The sequence below is a fragment of the Nomascus leucogenys genome, chromosome 18, assembly GCF_006542625.1.
Source record: "Nomascus leucogenys isolate Asia chromosome 18, Asia_NLE_v1, whole genome shotgun sequence".
Taxonomy (NCBI): Eukaryota; Metazoa; Chordata; class Mammalia; order Primates; family Hylobatidae; genus Nomascus; species Nomascus leucogenys.
This window is the reverse complement of record NC_044398.1, coordinates 88,305,080-88,317,143: the sequence shown is the minus strand read 5'-3', so window position 1 is coordinate 88,317,143 and position 12,064 is coordinate 88,305,080. Positions and strand designations below refer to the sequence as shown.

At 44.3% G+C, this 12,064-nt stretch overlaps 1 protein-coding gene across 1 annotated transcript in view; it reads right to left on the bottom strand.

The window, feature by feature from the left end:
- LOC115831167 (nuclear pore complex-interacting protein family member A7-like) overlaps positions 1-12,064 on the bottom strand; it is a 126,425-nt gene that overhangs the window by 9,375 nt on the left and 104,986 nt on the right. The gene's annotated exons all lie outside the window — the stretch shown is intronic.

Sequence of the window (12,064 nt, the reverse complement as noted above, 5' to 3'; positions counted from 1 at the left end):
GGCTCACGCCTGTAATCCCAGCACTTTGGGAGGCCGAGGCAGGTGGATCACAAGGTCAAGAGATGGAGACCATCCTGGCCAACATGGTGAAACCCCGTCTCTACTAAAAATACAAAAATCAGCTGAGCATGGTGGCACACGCCTGTAGTCCCAGCTACTCGGGAGGCTGAGGCAGGAGAACTGCTTGAACCCAGGAGGCAGAGGTTGCAGTGAGCCGAGATCACACCACTGCACTCCAGCCTGGTGACAGAGTGAGACTCCGTCTCAATAAAGAAAAAATGACATGAATATACTTCACACAACTGAACTGTACACTTCAACACAGTTAGATGGTAATTATCATGTTATAAGTATTTTACCACCGGTTAACATGTTTCACAACTTGAAAAGGAAGTAATTACCTCCAGCTCTCTGAGTTCTACAATTTGTAACATTTCACCCCCTGCTCCTTCCTGATCTGCACTGGAGCATCTTCCTTCTGTCCCTGCTCTACTCAGAGTCCACTTTCCCTTCCCTCACATCAGCTTCATTGAGGCTGGTTTGAACCTAACGCAAAACATTCTCACTAACGACTGAATTCCCACCAAGATTTCCATATTATCACAGTATGCTTTTAATCTTCTAAGGTATTAAATATTTGTTCTCATCATAGCTAAGATGCAATGCAAATCCCATCTCAGGTGTGGGTCGGATACCTATGAATCTCCTGAGGTAGTCATTGAAATAACTTTTTTTTTCTTTTGAGACAGTGCATCACTCTCACCCATGCTGAAGTGCAGTGGCACTACCTTGGCTCACGGCAACCTCCACCTCCCAGATTCAAGTGATTCTCATGCCTCGGCCTCCCAAGTAGCTGGGATTACAGGTGCCCGCTACCATGCCAGGCTAATTTTTGTCTTTTTAGTAGAGATGAGGTTTCACCACGTTGGCCCATCTGGTTTTGAACTCCTGACCTCAAGTGATCCACCTGCCTCAGCCTCCCAAAGTGCTGGGATTACAGGCATGAGCCACCACACCTGGCCTGAAGTAATATCTTTCAAATTCTTTGTAGAATTTGTTTTTTTCTGATTTCTGCACATAGGATAAAAAACAAAACATGGGCTAGGATTTCGAGAGAAGCAATGGGTAATCCAAAAAGATGAAAGAGCAACCACATCTATCCCATAGCTACTGCTAGATTTCATAAGAAAGGTAGCTGGCCCAGTTTGGAGCTAGGAGAAATGTCAAACACACGAAGAAATGAGAAGCAAAGAAATGCCATCATGCATGAATGCTTCATGGCACCCATGATGTCCCTGCTTAGGAGGTAATGGTATAGATGACTAGATGACAAGGACAAAGATGAGAAGATGCAAAGCTGTCCAAGTCAAATAGCTCAACTGAACTTTCCTAAATGAAATTGGTAAAAAGTGGTAAATTTAAAAACTTCCCCCAGCTCACATGGTGGCTCATGCTTGTAATCCCTGCACTTTGGGAGGCTGAGGTGGGCAGATCATTTGAGGTCGGGTTTTGAGACCAGCCTGGCCAACATGGTAAAACCCCGACTCTGCTAAAAATACAAAAATGAGCTGGGCATGGTGGTGGGCACCTGTAATCCCAGCTACTTGGGAGGCTGAGGCAGGGGAATCGCCTGAAGCCAGGAGGTGGAGGTTGCGGTGAGCTGAGATCACACCATTATACTCCAGCCTGGGCAACAGAGGGAGACTCGTCTGGGGGCTGGAAAAAAAAAAAAAAACCTTCCCCCAATTTATACTGAAAATTCTCTGTTCAGGACTAAGTGGGGTAGAGAATGTTAAATGTGCCTAGATATCTTCATAACTCATATATTTTCTGTTTTCTACATATCTTGAAAGGCAGTGCCAAATGACGTGTAATTATCTAGGTGGTAAAACTGAAACATACTTCCTCTTCCCTTGAATATAAAAAAGCATTGTGGTATTAGTACTTTTATCTTGGATCATTGTTCAGAAGGAGGTTCAGCCACCAGACAACCACATTTTTACTGTCATGAATGGCAAGAGAAAATGTAGAGCTCAACTTACCCAATGGAAAAAAGGCTCAAAAGACAAATTATGGCACTTAGCAGCCAAATTCTTGCCAAGTACAGACTTTTGACATACTGATCACTCTCCAGTTGCAACTGGGAACAGGCACTTTGAATGATGTCATTCAAAATTACCCTGCCCAGACACACTTTTCATTGATTCTCTGGAGGGCAGTTCTAAGAGATTCTCTGGGGCTTTCTCTGCATCATGAGAGGCAGTGCAGTTCTGCCCTTCACCTTCCGGCAGTTTGTCACCTCGTCCCTATGACCTCAGAGGAACTTTGTCTCAGGCCGATTGTTTGTTCCTTGGGCTCTTTCATTTCCCCTAAAAATCATTTGCTGCCCCTCTAAATTGCCAATGTCTCCATCTATCTCCCTTTCCCCTCAGAAGAGGGTGCTCTTTAAGCATCAACCATCCGGCCCTTCTAGCAGTCTCATTTTTCAGCTGGTTCCCATGTTTATGCCTGTTCTATGTTTTTCTTTTCCTGTTAAGCTGTCTGTTGTCAGCTCATTTCTGCAGTGAATCTTTAGAGAGGAGATTGGAAGCTTTCCTTCCACCCACACGATAGAACTCTAAAGCAGAAGAGTTTAGAAACAATTTCCTATTTAAGTGATGAAACCTCATACTCCATTTCTGATAAATAGCACAAAGGTTAAAAAAAACTTATTTTTGACCAAAAGCTCTGTTGACATTCTCTTAAACAAACACCAACCTATTTAATTTTCATAATGTAAATGGCAGATATTTTCATAATTCTTATGCTAATAAATCATTTCCCTGATTTTTTCGGTAAAACCACATATTCATAATGAAGTCCAGAAACGTGAATTGTTTTAAATAATTTCTTCTTATTTGTGATTACAAGTATACCTCTACAGAAAGTTAGTATACTCACACAAAGATTAGTTTTCCAGAGGAAAATGGCAAGTGTAGAAATTCCCAGAAACACAATAATGATAACGATCCACGGAATTCCACAAAAGTCAGTCCCAGGATGAAAATGGTCATGCAGAGAATGGATAACCTGGAATAATAATAGTTGAAATAATGAAAAGGTCAATGACACTGACAATATTTCACTCAGAAAGAATCATCCTTAGAAACCGTCAACCTCCTCCAAAAGGTAACCACATCCATCAGATATCACCGTGGGATTCCACTGCTACAAAAAAGAACAGAAGTTAGAAGTCTCATGTTTTTCGGATGGCTGGTAGTGCTTTTAGGCATTGCAAATGTGGGGTGTCATCTTTCTTGGTATAAAGCAGGGATATCCAATCTTTTGGCTTCCCTGGCTATATTGAAGAAGCAAAGTTGTCTTGGGCCACACCTAACATACACTAACAATAACAATAGCTGATGATCTAAAAAAAAAAAAAAAATCCTTTTTTTTTTTTTTTTTTTTGGAGACAGAGTTCCACTCAGTCGCCCAGGCTGGATTGCAGTGGTGCAATCTCGGCTCACTGCAACCTCCAGCTCCTGGGCTTAAGCCATTCTCCTGCCTCAGCCTCCCGAGTAGCTGAGATTACAGGTCTCTGCCACCATGCCTGACTAATTTTTGTATTTTTACTAGCGATGAGGTTTCACCATGTTGGCCAGGCTGGTCTTGAACTCCTGACAGGCGATCTGCCTGCCTCAGCCTCCCAAAGTGCTGGGAATACAGGTGCGAGCCACCGTGCCCAGCCGTTTTTGTTTTTGTTTGTTGTTTGTTTTTGAGATGGGGTCTCACTCTGTCACCCAGGCTGGAGGGCAGTGGTGTGCTCTCAGCTCACTGCAACCTCTGCCTCTCAGGTTCAAGTGATTCTCCTGCCTCAGCCTCCTGAGTAGCTGGAAGTACAGGCACCTGACAGTGCACTCAGCAAATTTTTGTATTTTTTGTGGAGATGGGGTTTTGCCATGTTGGCCAGGGTGGTCTCGAACCCTTGACCTCAGGTAATCTGCCCGCCTCAGCCTCCCAAAGTGCTGGGATTACAGGCATGAGCCACTGTACCTGGCCAAAATCTCATAATGTTTTAAGAAAGTTTACAAATTTGTGTTGAACTGCATTCAAAACTGTCCTGGGCCACATGCAGCCCGTCACTCATGGGTAGGACAAGCTAAGTATAAAGTAATTATCTTTTCTTTTCTTTTTGTTTTGAGACAAAGTCTTGCTCTGTCACCCAGGCTAGATTGCAGTGGCATGATCTGAGCTCACTGCAACCTCTGCCTCCCGGGTTCAAGCGATCCTCCTGCCTCAGCCTACTGAGTAACTGAGATTACAGGCGCCTACCATCGTGCTCGGCTAATTTTTGTATTTTTAGTAGAGACGGGGTTTCACCTTCTTGGCCAGGCTGGTCTCGAACTCCTGACCTCATGATCCACCTGCCTCGGCCTCCCAAAGTGCTGGGAATACAGGTGTGAGCCACTGTGCCTGGCCAGTAGTTATCTTTACTTAAAAGTTATTTACTTGTTTTTTAAATTGATGTATAACATTGGATGCATTTATTATATATCACATGATAAAAGAATCCCTCTAAATAATACTTCTCTCTGGGATTATGTGAATCTTTGTCATTTAAAGCTCAGCATAAGTAAAAAAAAAAAAAAAAATACAATGAAGAGGTTACTTCATTCACAAATAAGTATCAAATTTTAGTGCTTAAAAATTAACAAGGTGGGCCAGACGTGGTGGCTCTCGCCTGTAATCCCAGCACTCTGGGAAGCTGAGGTGGGTGTATCACGAGATCAGGAGATTGAGACCATCCTAGCTAACACGGTGAAACCCATCTCTACTAAAAATACAAAAACTTAGCAGGGCATGGTGGCACGCACCTATAGTTCCAGCTACTCAGGAGGCTGAGGCAGAAGAATCACTTGAACCTGGGAGGCAGAGGTTGCAGTGAGCTGAGATCGCACCACTGCACTTCAGCTTGGGTGACAGAGCGAGACTCCGTCTCAAAAAAAAAAAAAAAAATTACCAAGGTGGAGATCATGAAAATGGCATGAATAGTGTGGGATTTCTCTAAGATTGTTGATATTAATCCCATTAGACTCTTATGTGAGTAAAGACAAAGACTTCCCCTGAGTAAGTTCAGACAGCTTGTGATACCATTTCTACATCGATTCCTCAGGATTTAACTATATATTCTTGAAAACATCTCAATTTTAAATGTTTCTTTCAAGATGGTGAATTAAACAGAGATAGCCCTTCAACAGGTTGAACTCAGCATATGCTGAGTCTGAAATGGAAATGATGGAGTTAGAGAACCATACAACAATGGTAATGGTTTCAGAAACCTGGTGTTGAGCAGAATAAGGCAGACACAAAAGAGTACCTATGGCATGGCATGCATCTGTATAAGCGAAATTCCAGAATAAGCAAGTTCACCTATGATAAGAAAGAGACTGGCTGGGAAGAGTGAGAGTTCACTTTCTGGGGTGACATAATAGTGTAGATCTTGGCTGGGCACGGTGGTTTACACCTGTAATCCCAACCCTTTGGGAGGCCGAGGCAGGCAGATCACCTGAGGTCGGGAGTTCAAAACCAGACTGACCAACATGGAGAAACCGTAACTCTACTAAAAATACAAAACTAGCTGGGCGTGGTGGCACATGTCTGTAATCCCAGCTACTTGGGAGGCTGAGGCAGGAGAATCACTTGAACCTGGGAAGCAGAGGTTGCGGTGAGCTGAAGTTGTGCCATTGCACTCCAGCCTGGGCAACAAGGGAGAAACTCTGTCTCAAAAAAAAATAATAAAAATAAAATAACGTAGATCTTGAAAGGGGGTTGGGTTATGCTGGTGTACGTACTTTCCAAAGTTAGTAAACTTACACTTAAGGTTATATATTTTGGCCGCGCACAGTGGCTTACGCCTGTAATCCCAGCACTTTGGGAGGCTGAGGCAGGCGGATCACGAGATCAAGAGATGGAGACTATCCTGGCGAACATGGTGAAACCCCGTCTCTACTAAAAATAGAAAAATTAGCCAGGCATGGTGGTCTGCGCTTGTAATCCCAGCTACTCAGGAGGCTGAGGCAGGACAACTGCTTGAACCCCAGAAGCGGAGGTTGCAGTGAGCCCAGATCTTGCCACTGCACTCCAGCCTGGGCGACAGAGTGAGACTCTGTCTAAAAAAATAAAAAATAAATAAAAAAAAAAAAAGGCATCAAACCAGGTGACACAAATCAAATGACATTTCACTGTTTTGGTCCATTTTGTTTGTTTCAGACAAGAGTGCAGCGGGGCCATCTCGGCTCACTGCAACTTCCAGCTCCTGGGCCCAAGAGATCCTCCCACCTCAGCCTCTCCAGTAACTGAGATAACAGGTATGCACCACCAGGCCCGACTCATCTTTTTTCAATTTTTTGTGGAGATGGGGTTTCGCTATGATGCCCTGGCTAGTCTTCAACTCCTGGACTCAACTGATCTGCCCACCTTGGCTCCCTAAACTGCTGGGATTACAGGCCTGAGCTGTGTAATTTCATGCCCCGTGACACAGCCCAGTAACAAGGAAGAAATCCCGCGGGTCCAGCGTCTACTCACATGGGTGGACTGATGGCTGATAAATCCCAGCGGGAGGAGCCAAAAGAGCAGCCACTGCACCCGCATGTCCTGGTCCTCTCAGGGTGCCCTGAGGAGGCCAGGACAGAGATGGGGGTGGCTTAGGGCGGGGGGAGGGAAGGGGATGGGGACTGGGCCCGGATCTGAGTTGGGGAGGGGGAGGAGAAGGGGAGGGAAGGGGGAGGGGAGGGAAGGGAAGGAAGGGAAAGGAGGAGAAGGGGGCTGTTGGGCACTTGGAGGAGAAGGAGGAGGAGGAGGAGGAGGAGGAGGAGGAGGAGGAGGAGAATAAGAAAGGGGTCTGGGAAAGGATCCGGTTCAAATTAAGTTCTGAAGTCTGGTAGAAGGTTTAGCTACAGGTCAGGGAGAAGGTCAATCAGGGAAGCAACAGGACGCGAGGGGCAAGGGAGCGTGAGGCTTAGGAGCAATTAGATGGAGACCAGGGATCTGCTTTCCAGCAAATCTTCTTTGGTCTGGGCCCTATCTTAGCAACCCTGGGGCTTTATACTCCCTCTCCACCAATCGGTGACTCCGGTGGTGCCTCACAGTGGACCACCTGTGAGCTCACAGTGCTTCCACCTGGCGTCATTCCAATGCCCCCTCCCCCATGTCAGCCCCCCACACTCCTCCCAAGGACAGGTCCTCTCTGGAACCTTCACAAACCTGATTTCTTGTCCTCCCCAACCAGCTCTCCCTCCCTGCTTCTGGGCGCGCCTTCCTTCCTGAGCTCCCAGGGTTCCTCAAGGTCACTCTTGGCGACAAAACCTAAAAAACAAATGATGGCAGGACGGCAGGAAGAACCTCATACCCAAGCAGAGTGCGAGGTTTTACAGCCCCCGCTCAGCCGTTCTTATCCTAAGCAACAAAACATCAGCGGGATGTGGAAGGTCCCAATAGTAAACCATCTCCATCACATCCTTGTAGCCATCCATCCATCAGTCTGCATCTCAGGAACAAATGTTGTAGATACATTCATTTTAAGCATGCACGGTACATTTACAAAAGTTAACCTGACTTATTTTGTTCCAGCAAATCTCAATATATTTTAGAGCAATCAAATCACACAACATGTTTCTGATCATATAACTGTGCTAGAAGTCAATGATTAAAAGCTAACTCAAAATTATTATTTGCTTGGAAATTCAAAGTGCCCTTATAAGATATAAACGTAAGAAAGAATCCAAAATGAAACAAGATTGCCTTTAAACTCAATGATAAGATTATAACATGGCAATAAAATGTCTCCCTGTGGCCTGGGAATTCCACTTTGTGGCACAAGGTTGTGTGATCTCAAATCACCCCTAACCCACCTAGACATTTTAACATCCGAAACAGAGTGATGATGTCACTTATCTATATCATCTTACTGCCTGTGCATGAGGACTTTAAATTCTGAACCCAAATGAGGGGGAGAAAACCAAGTTGACTTTCATGATTGACCTCCCAGGGATGTCCAAGGAATCTGTGCATTTCAAGAAACAAAGTTCATCAGCTTCTCTCCTAGGGTATTTGGCCACAATACCCAGAGGGCTTGGCAGCATCATGAGTGATGGGTGGGGAGTGCCAAGCAGGTGGGCAGGACCCAGGGGCGTGGAGACCAGGACAGACCCCCACTGTCCATCACCTTTCCTGGCCCAGTCCTCAACTAAACTTCCCAAAGGCCTTCTTCTGCCCCATCACACAGAGTGTGCCCAAACTCACTCAGGCCTCTGGCAACTGAAAACCACTGCTTTAAATCCCTTTACCATTTACTATGACATAAGGCTATTGTAAACATGAAATATTCTATTGATGCTACAAATGGAAAGCCAATGCCTTTACCATAAATAGAAAAACAACCCTAAGAAACAAGCAAAACAAAAACAAAACAGGGACTGGGTGTGGTGGCTCACGCCTGTAATCCCAGCACTTTGGGAGGCCGAGGTGGGTGGTTCACAAGGTCAGGAGTTCCAGACCAGCCTGGCCAATATGGTGAAACCCTGTCTCTAATAAAATACAAAAATTAGCCGGGTGTGGTAGTGGGCGCCTGTAGTCCCAGCTACTCGGGAGGCTGAGGCAGGAGAATAGTTTGAACCTGGAAGGCAGGGGTTGCAGTGAGCCGAGATCGCACCACTGCACTCCAGCTTAGGCGACAGAGTGAGACTCTGTCTCAAAAACAGCAACAACAACAAACAAACAAACAACAGGGATAACAAAACTATGGAATTCAGTTCTATTTGTATGCTGCTGCCATGCTGCAGCCCTAGATTTGGCTGGGCACGGTGGCTCACGCCTGTAATCCCAGCACTTTGGGAGGCTGAGGCAGGCAGATCATGAGGTCAGGAGCTCAAGACCAGCCTGGCCAATATCGCGAAACCCAGTCTCTACTAAAAATACAAAAAATTAGCCGGGCGTGGTCCTTTGCACCTGTAATCCCAGCTGCTTGGAGGCTGAGGCAGGAAAATTGCTTGAACCTGGGAGGTGGAGGTTGCAGTGAGCCGAGATCACACCATTGCACTTCCAGCCTGGGCAACAAGAGCAAAGCTCCGCCTCAAAAACAAAACAAAAGAAAAAAATATATATACACACATAGTATGTAGTATCTACTTTTAAATATAAACATAAATATTATTAAGCTTTTATTGCAATTGTTCATTTTAGAAACTTCAGAAACCACAAATTAGTAAAAATAAGACAAGTCTGTAATACCACTTTTAAGAACTATTTTAAAAACCTCTAGGTTTTTTTTGAGATAGAATTTACACACCAAGACTTTTAAAAAAAAAAAATTGATAATGGTGACTTTTTAATCGGACTGTATAGGATAAAGCTTGTTAAAATGTCTAACATATTTTGTAATATATGAAAATTTCAGCTAAACTTGTGCTATAGCATCACATAGTTTCAATATATTATTCAAAATCATTCCATAAACAATGGTTTGGTATATACTTTTAACAATTCAAGGCTGGGCACAGTGGCTCACACCTGTAATCCCACCACTTTGGAAGGCCGAGGCAGGCAGATCACCTGAGGTCAGGACTTCAAGACCAGCCTGGCCAACATGGTGAAACCCTGTCTCTACTGAAAATACAAAAATTAGCCGAGCATGGTGGCAGGCGCCTGTGATCCAAGCTAATCAGGAGGCTGAGGGAGGAGAATCGCTTGAACCTAGGAGGCAGAGGTTGCAGTGAGCCGAGATCTTGCCACTGCACTCCAGCCTAGGCGACAGAATGAGACTCCATCTCAAACAAAATAAATAAATAAAGTAATTCAGCAGGGTGAGGTGGCTCATGCCTGTAACCCCAGCACTTTGGGAGGCTGCGGTGGGACTGTTGCTTTTCCTAGGAGTTCATGACCAGCCTGTGCAACATAGAGATACCATGTCTCAGAAAAAGAAATAATAATTTTTAAAAAGAGAATGCATTGATGATTCTGTATTTACAAATATATTCCTGCATCATTTGTTCATGGTAACCAGGAAATTGCAATGCATAAATACATGTTGTCATTTCCAAAGCGGCTGTCTTCCAGAACTGGTACTGATTCTAGTAGACTTTTCATTCTGATGTTAAATATATAATTAATAGAAATGTCTTGTACCTAATAGCTTTTTTCCCCACAACTCCCCAACCCCCTCACTCTAGAGGCCTTAGTAGTCTAATTTAATCAGCTTAGTCTGAAATATAATACTACCTTGACATCTTGATGGCGTAGTATTTTTTCTCTTTTACGGAATGAACTGTGCAATTGTTTTGTGTGGCTAAAAGGTATTCTAAGCCGGGTATAGTGGCTCACACCTGTAATCCCAGCACTTTGGGATGCCAAGGTGGGCGAATCACCTGAGGTAGGGAGTTCAAGACCAGCCTGGCCAACATGGTGAAAACCCGTCTCTACTAAAAATACAAAATTTAGCCAGGTGAGGTGGTGTGCGTCTGTCATCACAGATAGTCAGGAGGCAGAGGCATGACAATTGCTTGAACCCAGGAGGCAGAGGTTGCAGTGAGCTAAGATTGTACCACTGCACTCCAGTCTGGGCAACAGAGTGAGACCCTGTCTCAAAAAGTAAAAAACAAAATAAATAAATAAGAAATAAAAGGCATTCTAATTAAGTTCTTGCTTTTTTTTTTTTTTAATTCCAGACTGGGCTGATGTACTGGCCCTTTATACAAGTGAGTTCCGCCTACTCAGTAACATGAACTCAGGGCTTTGGTTTCCATGTGGCTCTAAGGGACTCTCTCTCTCTGTTCCAGCTGACCAACTTCAGCCTTGTTCCTGTTCAATGGAGAACAGCTTACACTGGAGTCTGTGGTTTTCTTTGGGCCACCTTCATCTGTTTTTCCCAGCAGCGTGGTGATGGCACATTCAAGTCAGCTTTCACCATTTTATATACAAAGGGGACCAGTGCCATAGAAGGGTCCCCGGAGAAATGAGAAGTCAAGGATTCTCTTAAAGGGACCACATTTTTAACCTAAAATGCACAGAACTGCTTGCAGACAAAATATTTGATGTGCCAATTATGCACTTCATTTTGAGGAATTACGATTTATAGACCCACTTTTTAAAAAATTATCAATCATTATATTTGAATTGTATTCATTTTTTCCTGATCTAGTCTGAAATATTACTTCTCTAATATATTGGTTAATACGAATAACATTGGCAAAATGGCATTTTAGACTTATTAATATTTCTAATATTTCAATGCAAGTTTCAGGAAACGTGGATTTGATTGTTTACATTTCCATTCTAAAATCTCAAGTTATCTCCTCAACACATCTGGGCGGATCAAGTTTTATACCAAAAAATAGTTCTTAGAGTGAATTTTAATTTACATAGAACTCAAACTAAATGAAGATTTCATAACCAGATTTCTTTCCATAAAACATACATAATTTGATATTTTGATACTAAAATTTCGGAAATACCTTTTTTTTTTGAGATGGAGTCTGGCTCTGTCACCCAGGCTGGAGTGCAGTGGTGGGATCTCAGCTCACTGCAAGCTCTGCCTCCCGGGTTCACGCCATGCTCCTGCCTCAGCCTCCCGAGTAGCTGGGACCACAGGCGTCTGCCACCACCCTGGCTAATTTTTTGTATTTTTAGCAGAGACGGGGTTTCACTGTGTTAGCCAGGATGGTCTCGATCTTCTGACCTCGTGATCCCTCCTCAGCCTCCCAAAGTGCTGGGACTACAGGTGTGAGCCACCGCGCCAGGTCTAATTTTTGCATTTTTAGTAGAGAGGAGGTTTCACCATGTTGGCCAGGATGGCCTCGATCTCTTGACCTTGTAATCCACCCGCCTCGCCTCCCAAGGTGCTGGGATTACAGGCGCGAGCCACTGCAACCGACCTTTTTTCTTTTTATCTTTTTATTTTTTTTGAGACAGAGACTCACCTTGTCACCCAGGCTGGAGTGCAGTGGCAGAGGTACCAGAATACACGCAGGAGGTGTCTTGGGGCTCAGAGAATCATCAACTGGAGAAGGTGGAAGAAGTATGAAAAAAGAGT